Source organism: Rhipicephalus sanguineus, chromosome 6, assembly GCF_013339695.2.
Source record: "Rhipicephalus sanguineus isolate Rsan-2018 chromosome 6, BIME_Rsan_1.4, whole genome shotgun sequence".
In the NCBI taxonomy this organism is placed as follows: Eukaryota; Metazoa; Arthropoda; class Arachnida; order Ixodida; family Ixodidae; genus Rhipicephalus; species Rhipicephalus sanguineus.
Genome location: NC_051181.1, coordinates 1525131 through 1535278, shown reverse-complemented (window position 1 = coordinate 1535278; position 10148 = coordinate 1525131).

Genomic DNA, 10148 nt, shown 5'->3' with positions numbered 1-10148 from the left:
GACACCGCATATGGATGAATGCCACGTTAAGATGGCATCAACAAGCACAAAATAAACACTGATACTCGATATCAAAGTTGCGGAATGGGCGCCTTCATTCCATTCCAATTCCATTCCGGGGAATTAGAACTTGCCGCAATTCCATTCCTTTCAATTCTTCAGAATGAAAAAACTTAGCCCATTTGCACTCCGGGAATGGCCGGGCAGTTCAATTCCATTCCTGTAATTCCTCAACGTAGGAAATTCATCTTGATAGTTTAGCGAGTTAAGAATGAACTCCCCATAAAGCTGATGTTATTAGATGCATAAGAACTGCAAAAGTACGCAAAACACGTTACCAAGGTCGACGGACAGTAGCTTCGTGACATATCTCGTGCAGTACAGCCACCCTACTAATTTCCATAGGGCAGTTCTCCCACTGCCTATGGTCATGGTCAACATGTTTGAACAAATGTGTTAATGCTAAAATTACGACATAGCGTATTTTTGTGCTGACAAAAGCAGTGTTAGGGAAGACTAAGCAGTTCTGCCACGCGCCATGTTTTCTCCATATTCATGACCACTCCAGACGCCACGAAGGCGGAGCCCGAACGGTCGGTCACATCGGTCGAAGGCGAAGCCGCGCGTTGCCGAAAGGGAACCGCGGCCGAGTGCCCTCCCGTCCGTCATGAATATGGAGAAAACACGGAGAAAAGATTTTGTTTAAAAAATTGGGGGACCCTTAGGCTTCGCCTTTAAGAGTTGAACGCGACAGCGAAATCCGGCCCCCAGTGCGCACTTCAACCACTAAGTGCATACTTATTAATGTGTGTTACACACACACGCACAGAGACACACACACGCGCGCGCTATGTATCTATAGTAATGGTACAGGCACCGGTACAGGTTTTCGATCTAAAGCACTTCCCTGTGCTAGAGTCCAGACATATTTCTCACTATGCCTCACATATGGTAGCACATTATCTAATGTTTGCTGTTTGCTTGATCAACGCCTCCTCTAGAAAGGAGCATGGCCTCCGAGATGGCGGCGACGCCGCGCGCCCGCCATCTCGGAGGCCATAAAAGGAGACGTTCGCTTGATATGTTTTCCGCTAGATGGACATAGTTGGCCATTTTTGGAGCTCCTTGAAAGTTCGTGTGTGTTTTTAGCAGCGATGGCTGCACCTGGCTGCACTATCCCGGCTTTGAGCATGACATCGCGCAAAAAACGTAGTTTGGTGGCCTCGCCAATGCGCATACAAATCGCCGAATGGGCTCATTTTCGTCGTCACACCTGCCGAACAAAATGCGTTAAGGAGACTCCTTCCACTACATGGCATTTATGTACTGCTTTTTCCCGACGCAGTTGCAATTAAGATTGTGGCCTTGTGGTAGGACACCTGCATGCCACGCAAACGGCCCGGGTTCCATCCTCAGTAGGACCGAAGATTTTTATTGTTTATTTTATTTGCATCTTTCTCGATTTTTCGGTCACAGACGATTTTTCGCTCACAAGCGACGTAGCGGCGCCGACACCCACTGCGGCATTTCTGCGAAACGAGCTCTCTAACGCTATCGCGTTAATATGGAGAACCCTCTAGATCTGCTGCTATTAGTTGGAACAGTGCACCGATCGGGCACCTTGTGCATTTGCATCGAATACGGAACACTGGGCCGTACTGCTCGTCAACACTCGCGCTCGTCAAGCGCGTCTCGCAAGCATGGACGGGGTGAGGAGAACTTTCTGTGTTCGCCTGTGCGAAGGTATGCAATGTCTTCCTTGTCCCAAAAGCTATTTAAGTGTGTCAGGTACTAAACTGCTAGTAAGATAAAGGTCAGGCTGTGCATAGAGTATTCGCCTCTTTCGTGTGGGGGTCTCAATGGGAACCAACGTGCAGGGATAATTTGTTTCTCCCTTCAGTATCTGTTGTGATGATGCATTTGTTTGTATACTAAATTATGCCTCGATTTCTCTTTTACAAATTCGCAGATCGTTCACACTTTTACACCACGCCTACCCTTGTCTCTGGCTAACTAAAGGTGGACTTAGAGAATGCGTTGTGGCCTTAGACTTCGAAAAAACACGTACTCAGGCCTACATGACTAATTTGAGCATGATATTACAGTAGTAGCAATTAAGGGTGTAGCAAAATACGTGCCTCCCCAATGCCCTCTTTGCCTGGCGATGCGAACACGGGTGTGTGCCGAGTCGTAGCAACCGAGCGAAGATGCAAGGAAAAAAGGATAACGATAACGATGAAATGATCCCAACCCGGAGCAGTGGGAGTGCGGGCTGACCAGCTGTAAGCTCGAGACTCGGGAACGCCTGATCTCCAGGGCTAGAGCAGCGGCGGTCGCTCGCAGCATTCTGAACTTATACCCACCTTTATTTTATTTTTATGGGCTCAAACAAATATTTCTACAAGAACAACAACATGTCCGGCAATTGGTCATTACTTCTTTGGCAAGCACTACGTCATAAATAGTGCTTAGGTGTCCTCGTGATCCTTAAATGCTTCAAGCATCGCGCCAGCGTCAATACGCATCACAACCTAGAGAAGTTTTTCCAATATGCGTCCGAGTCGCCGACGGCGACAGAAGCAAAAACAAAGTTAATGGTGGGGAGACAGCAGGCGGCTGGGGCGCCGCCGTGGGAAAAAAATCACAAGGCGTAAGGAGGGGGGAAGGGTGTATGCCATGCATGGGGTATGCCGTCGCCGTAGTTCCGCACGACGGATACCTACGGCATAGAACCGCGGTTACGCAAAGAATAGACACAAACTTCGGAGCAACAGTGTCTATATAAGGACAGAATTCTAGTAGGCACTTTGCCTACAAATGTACCGTGCTTGTAATCAGGCAAGCCATTAAAAAAAACCGGCTTTAATGTTAAATTCGAGGCTCTGACTTACAAATGTATGAAGTTTGAAAAACAGCGCGTAGACGAAAACGTGCTCTATTTTCGGAAAACGACGTCATTTCATGTTCATTCCAGTCCGTGCAGAAGGCGCTTAATTCCATTCCCATTCAATTCCTCCAAGCGTTGTCCCCAGTCCATTCCGGGGTCGCGAAAATGTGGAATAATTCCGGAGTCATTCCAATTCCGGAGTGGCAACTCCGCAACACTGCTCGATATGCACTCCTTCAAAGAGTCGTGAAACGCGAAGAGAAACGCTACGCACGTCGTGTCTTCCCTCTAGCCTGGCCGTTCATTCTCGCAGGGCGAGCGGCATAGATTTTCTCACAGTAATACCTAGAGGGAAATCTGGCACCACCGTGTATGCGAATTTCTTAAGGGGCGCCGTTGCCGCGATTGGAATGACGGTATGCGTGCCTGTGAGGCTTGTGTAGGCTGGTGTTGAGCGAGGCTTCGGCTAAAGAGCGGACACGACTGCGCAAATGAAGCTTCTCTGAAACAAAACTTTTATAAACGGGTCTCTACGCGTATTATATTCTAGAATAAAATCCCACTCACCTGTACGTCATAACCAAACGTCGAAAGAAACAAACGACGAGCAGTTGCAGAATGAATGCTGACCTTGTCGTCTGCCTTCTCAGTTTAGCGGCCGTTCGTTACCTTTTACGCTTCGTAAAATTTTACATCAACGCAAAAGTTTCCAAGGAAAATAAAACTCGTTTTGTTCAATGATATAACAGAAATAGCTTAATACGTGCTCCTTCAGTACGAAATCAACCATTCTGACGCAGGGAACGCGTTGAAGCCAGACGCGTCTTCGAGGTGTCCGGGCTCTTCGTGAACGATACCAATCCGAGCCACGTCTGACGCGCACATGTACTATAGTGCCTAGAATATTCTAGGCACTATATATATGCCGTCATTCCCAAGCATACAACAGCTCACTAGCGCCAGATTTCCCTCTAAGTAGTTCTGTGAAACTCTATGGCGAGAGGGCAACGCGGTGTGACAGCAACGCGTATAGTGTACTAGAATAAATTATTCGAGCACACTATAGCCAGGCGAGCGTCGGAGAGCTAATGAGAGACGTGAGTTGGGCTAGTTGGTGCGTATTAACTGCATACATGACTGAATAGCGCAATAAAAACCACAGACAAGGTAAACAATAAAAACCACAGACTCTGCCGGCCTACGCTCGATAGAAGCTTCACTTCTTTTTGCGTTCATGGTATCAGATTAGACGGAATAAAAGCTGCGTAGAATGCTGTCGTAGAATTGAGGCAAGATATATAGCCATCCCAAAGTGGGCTGAGATTATGTGTTGTCACTCCAGCGTGTTAGAAGGTGTACTGCACTGATGCAATAATGAAATCAACATAACTATATATTTTCATGTGGCGTTCCGAACGCACGTCGCTCATACCTGGCTGATCTGAGAAGTGTCGAGTCCGTTCGGAAAGCTCTGCTTGTAGAACGCTGCCGAGGCGTAGTCGTCGGTGCCGTCGGTGATGATGATGATTGACTTTATAAATAGCTCACACACCCACTCCGGGGGATTGGCCAAGAAACGAATGATGATGATGATGCCCTCTTCCTGATGGCGCTCACCCACAGAGGGTGATGGGCCAAGAACCGGGCGGCAGGATGCTTAAGATAAAGACCTATGGAACTAAACAAATCTGGAAATTTAGATTAAATATCTGCTGCTATTAAATATCTACTGCTACTTCTGCATTCTCCTTCACTACGACCGCCGCGTCTCTGCTTTCTCCGTTCGCCTCTGCTTTGTTGCTGGTTCTGTAGTGCGGCCAGCATCCATTTCCTTCTATACTAGGGTCGCGACCTCCAATGAAGGCGTTGAGGGGTGCGTTGGTGGACTGCGCTGCTCAGTTCGGGCCTAGACAGGCAACTCTGGGCGATCCAGCAAGCCGAGGAAGCTGCCAGGAGAGACGGTCTCCCCGTTAGCTCCTAGGCGGGAGACCAGCCCAGCAATCTGCCGGAAAAAAATAAAAGTGTTTTAGGGGCGAACCACCTTAGGGTCTAGGCTTGTCCGCTGTTGTCTGTCCGTCACGGCACATCACAGATCGAGTATGTGCCCCTAAAGAGTGTGTGATCACCGCGAAAGGCAACGCCGACACCGACAGCAAGCTGCTACTCCGGAGGTGAGGGCGCCGGAAGCAGCGGCAAAGCGGCAACAGCTGCTACTCCGGAGACGAGGGCGCGGGGAGCGGCGGCTCGGCGGCAAAAACGCCAAGCGGACCCGGAGTTGAGGGAGCGGGAAGAGGCGACTCAACGGCAACGCTGACAACAAGCTACCCCGGAGTTTGAGGCGCGGCAAGCTGCGGCTAAACGCCAGAAGCGTTGTCTAACGGAGATGGCAGGCGCCGATGCGCGGTTCAAGCGTGGTTTTCTCAACCGGAGCTTCGGGCACAGCTGCAAAGTGTATGATCGCCTGTGGTTTGATAACGCTTTGTCGAAAATCGCCAACATACGAAATGAACAGTCGCGAGCCAACGCCATCACAGTGCTGCAGCAAGCGTTCACCGGTGGTGATCACAGTGAGTACATGGTTTGCTTGACGTGCAAAGATTCCTTGGTAGCTGCCAAGGTCCCTGCAATGTGTGTAACGTACGGTTACTCCTACAAGCCCAAACCAGAGCAAGGTGTGTGACCGGGCTAGTTGGTATTCCATAGTGACGCGAACAGCGCGTGTAATACACAAGGACGAAGAACCGACGAGGACTAGCGCTGACTTCCAACTGGAATTTATTAACACAAACATGGAAAAACGAGAACAAGTAGGCAAACGTGATCACCGCTGATTTGAATTGCGCATGACGGCAGACATGGAGAGGGAACCAAGAAACAAAAAGAATTAACAAGCAAAAACCACAAAACCGCGAAAAGACGTCAGGAGAAGCAACCGGAGTATGTCTAGGTTATCTGACCGGATGAACTTAGGTAATCTATTTCTTTTTCGGTGAGGGCGATTGAAGGTTTGCTGATGCAATTGCCTTTAGCGATAGCTGCAGCTTCAATGATCATGCGCGTGCTATCCTTCAATCGCCCTCACCGAAAAAGAAATAGATTACCTAAGTTCATCCGGTCAGATAACCTAGACATACTCCGGTTGCTTCTCCTGACGTCTTTTCGCGGTTTTGTGGTTTTTGCTTGTTAATTCTTTTTGTTTCTTGGTTCCCTCTCCATGTCTGCCGTCATGCGCAATTCAAATCAGCGGTGATCACGTGTGCCTACTTGTTCTCGCTTTTCCATGTTTGTGTTAATAAATTTCAGTTGGAAGTCAGCGCTAGTCCTCGTCGGTTCTTCGTCCTTGTGTATTACACGCGCTGTTCACGTCACTATCAAACCAGAACACCTGCTAGCGGTGAACTTCGTAGAAGAACGATTAATTGCTCCGCGGCTTCCGTTCATGAGCATCAGGCGTTTAAAGCAGTGGGCAATGTTACGGGCAAATTACGGTAACACCGAACGATCCCCAATGCTTCGCCCGCTGCCCATGATTCACTTCGTGGAGATGCGTGGGTTTTTTTTTCTTCGTGTTGTTACTTCTACTCCTAGACGTAAATTCACAGTGCAAACGCAAAGACGCACCACAAAGAAAGAAACGACACACACAAGCGCTGACTATCAACTGACCTTATTACGGCGATTGTCAATGAATTTATACCTCCAAGGCAGCCTTACCGCACATGCGCCACGCAATCAACATAAAAACAAAAGTTTTTATGTTGATTGCGTGGCGCATGTGCGGTAAGGCTGCCTTGGAGGTATAAATTCATTGACAATCGCCGTAATAAGGTCAGTTGATAGTCAGCGCTTGTGTGTGTCGTTTCTTTCCTTGTGGTGCGTCTTTGCGTTTGCGCTGTAAATTTACTTCTAGGATTATGAACCAACTAGGCCCAAAAGAAGCTTTACTGATGTTACTTCTACGCAGGTGCGCATGGAGAAATTGTTTTCTGGGAGGGGGGGGGGGAGACCCTCCTTGATCTAAAGTCAGGAAAGGGCAGGCAGATGTGGTCAAGTGTCCTTTCTTGCTCTGTATGCCATGGCAAAACAAAAAACTATTCCGGGGGGGGGGGGGGCGCACGGGCCCTCTGGCTACGCCACTGCTTCTACGTACTGCTACTGCTACTTCTGCATTCTTCACTACGTTCTTCTGCGTTGCTACGTTCTTCTCTGCTTTGTTCCTGCTACTGCAGTGCGGCCAGCATCCATTTTCTTCTGCTTCTACTACTACGTCCACGTCTCCGCTCGCTGCTTGCCCACTTGCTCCTACTTTTGTAATGGCGTCTGTCCTTCCGCCGCTCATTTTCCTCTCCACGCCAGGCGATCCGCCGATTCCGTGGCCTGAGTGGAAGTTAATTTTTCAGGCCTACGCGGACGCCGTCGTCGAGGAGGGCAACAAGCTCGAGCACCGCAAGGCTTTGCTGCTCAACGCACTGGGACGCGCTGTGCTGCGTCTTTACTACACGATACGCGTTGACAAAGGAACCGAAACGCCGACAAATTCACATCCGTTTCAAGAGGCTGTGGCTTTTTAACACGAAAGTGTTTTATTCCGGGGTCCACCAAGACTTTCATGTCGCATTTCCGTCACGGAAATACGTCAGCAAAATGAACGCCATCAGATAGCAAAGAAAAATAACTATAGAAAAAAGTTCCGTTGTCGAACCCATGACCTCTCTGTCCGCGACGATGTCTAGCGGGCGTTTAGCCCACTAAACTACCGCCAAACTTTTATTCTGTATTGCTGAGCTACCACCAAACACATGACGGAGGCTACACACTCCGTAATGTGTTTGAGCTACCACCAAACACATTACGGAGGCTACATGAACGCGCCTCTTATCTTTCCCACTTTCCTCTCACAGCGCTCTTCGATGGATGAATGCTATGAGCGTCCCCTTTATAACGGGGTGGTGACAGGTGTGCCACCAGGCTCGAAAAAACAAACGCGCCGTTGCTACGACCGTCCCGTTCAGCGCGTTTCCAATAGAAGTGTAATTTTTGTGAACGCTTTAACACCGCGACATGGCGGATTTAGCCAAAGCCTCGCTCATAGCATCCATCCATATAAAAAAATAGCTTTCCGACGCTTGCCTGGCTGTCGCACCGCGTTCCCCGCTCGCCCTGTGAGAATTAACGGCCAGGCCAGTCCAGGGAATATACGGCTCTGGGCCAGGCTAGAGGGAACAACGACGCGTGTACCGTTTCTCTTCGCGTTCCACGACGCTTTGAAGGAGTGCATATCGATTATCAGTGTTTAATATGTGCTTGTTGATGACATCTTTGCGCGCGATTCACCATACGCGGTGTGCAGGGCCCGTATTCTCAAAAGGCGACAATCGCAAAAGTATCGCCTTTGGTGCGCGCTGAGTGGCTATTGAGCAAACCGGAAAAGTTAGGGCGCCATCTGGTAATTCCGCCGACGTCAATTTTGCGTCATGGTGCTCGACGGTGCTCTCGACATATTTGCAATAAACGAAGGCACCGTTAACCGTCGGTTCGTGGTGAAGTCTAGCATTTCAGTGACGTAGGCGGTAGCTTCTAGTATTCAATCCTCGCTGGATATACGCAGCATTTTTTACGCTGAAGCTTTCATCGAGCATTACCTTGGGGTGTTATCAGCACTCGTTCTATGCCAGCGCGTGTTTTTTCGTGGTTTGAACGTCCCAGGAACATCATCCGTGCGTTGCTCGCGTGGCTTATCGCGAGCCGGCAACATGTTGAGATCTTGAGACGATGTCGCTGCGGCGGCACGCTACAGCTGAACTCTCCGAGTACGCCGTGTTAAACTCTCAACGAAAATACGTTTCACGCAAAGTTGCATTCTTTAAATATTATACTGTGCATTAAATAATCGAACAAAAAAACGTTGAAAGCACCTTCAACACGTCTTATACTTCAAGTAGCCACAGCCAAGCCGGCCAAGCCTGGCCACTGCGTAGAAGCAGCAGCACACGCTCGAAAACGCCGCACTCGGGTTGCTCTGCACTCGTACGGTGCGCTCACTCCTGTGTTGCAAGACATTCGTACGACCAACGGCCAGTTGCAACAATGACGTCACAGGCAAGTGTTTTTTTCACTTATTGAACGCATCAAATTCTACGTCACCAAACGCGATACTATCGCCTTTTGCGATCGTTTGAGAATACGGGCCCAGGTATATCTTGGCAACTTCAGCTAGCGCAAGGGTTAAATCATGATCATGGGCGTTAGTCGTCGGTACGGAGATGTGCCACTAGGCGTCAACGTAGGTGCGTCCACATCAAGTGGTGCTATACCCCAACAACACACAGGCATCCTATGGACGTACAAAGGATGTCCCATACGGGATTTTTAGGGCATCCTAGGGATGTCCGAGATTCATCCCAAACACTACCCAAGTGAGACAAAAAACGACTTCCCTGGGATGTCCCGGTGTCACTGCATGTGGTACTTGATTGGGATGTTAGATGTATCATTTTTTCTCATATACTGGACTGTCACAGAGGTTTTCAACGCGAGAATGAGGAAGAAGGGCAAGTGTAGAAAGAGCACACTGCATATGGTACTTGATTTATATGGTGTATGTTTTCAGTTCTCGAAAAACGAGCCTGCCATGGAGCCCCCAGTTCAAGAACTCTGGAAGAAACATCCGTACAGAAAAAAATACTTTTATTCTGTTCAACGAAGTGAACTATATTAATGCACAATGAACTGGCAAGCTTTGTGTTGACACTAAGCGGAAAAAAGAATGAGTATAATAAAAATAATTGTTAGTCACCTTAAATAACCATATCACGCTGAGTCAGCCTCTGTTGACCTTTCTCCTGCCGCCCTCTCGGGAGCATGTCGGAACCATGGCATGCCAGCTTTTTCTATGTCTTTCAAGGTGGCCCTGAAGGACGTGTCATTGGTCAGGCTGCCTGAACACACATCAAAAACATGCATTGTTTTGTTAAGGTTAGCAGGGTATCTTTAGATTGAAAAGCAAAAACTTTCACAACCATTACTGCCTCTCACTTGCTCAAATTCCTGAATAATGATGCCCTTGGTAATCATTTATTTTTTACATATAATCTAGTTCTTAAAATAGCATACAAGTAAATATAGGCACAATGTTTCTGCACCCAGTTGTCTAATGGTAACAGGTGCTTTGTGGGTTATGTACATTGTGCCTTTGCATTCAGCACAAGCATTTCGCGTGCGGGTGAGTGCACAGGTTCTATAAAATATTGTGAGCACAATA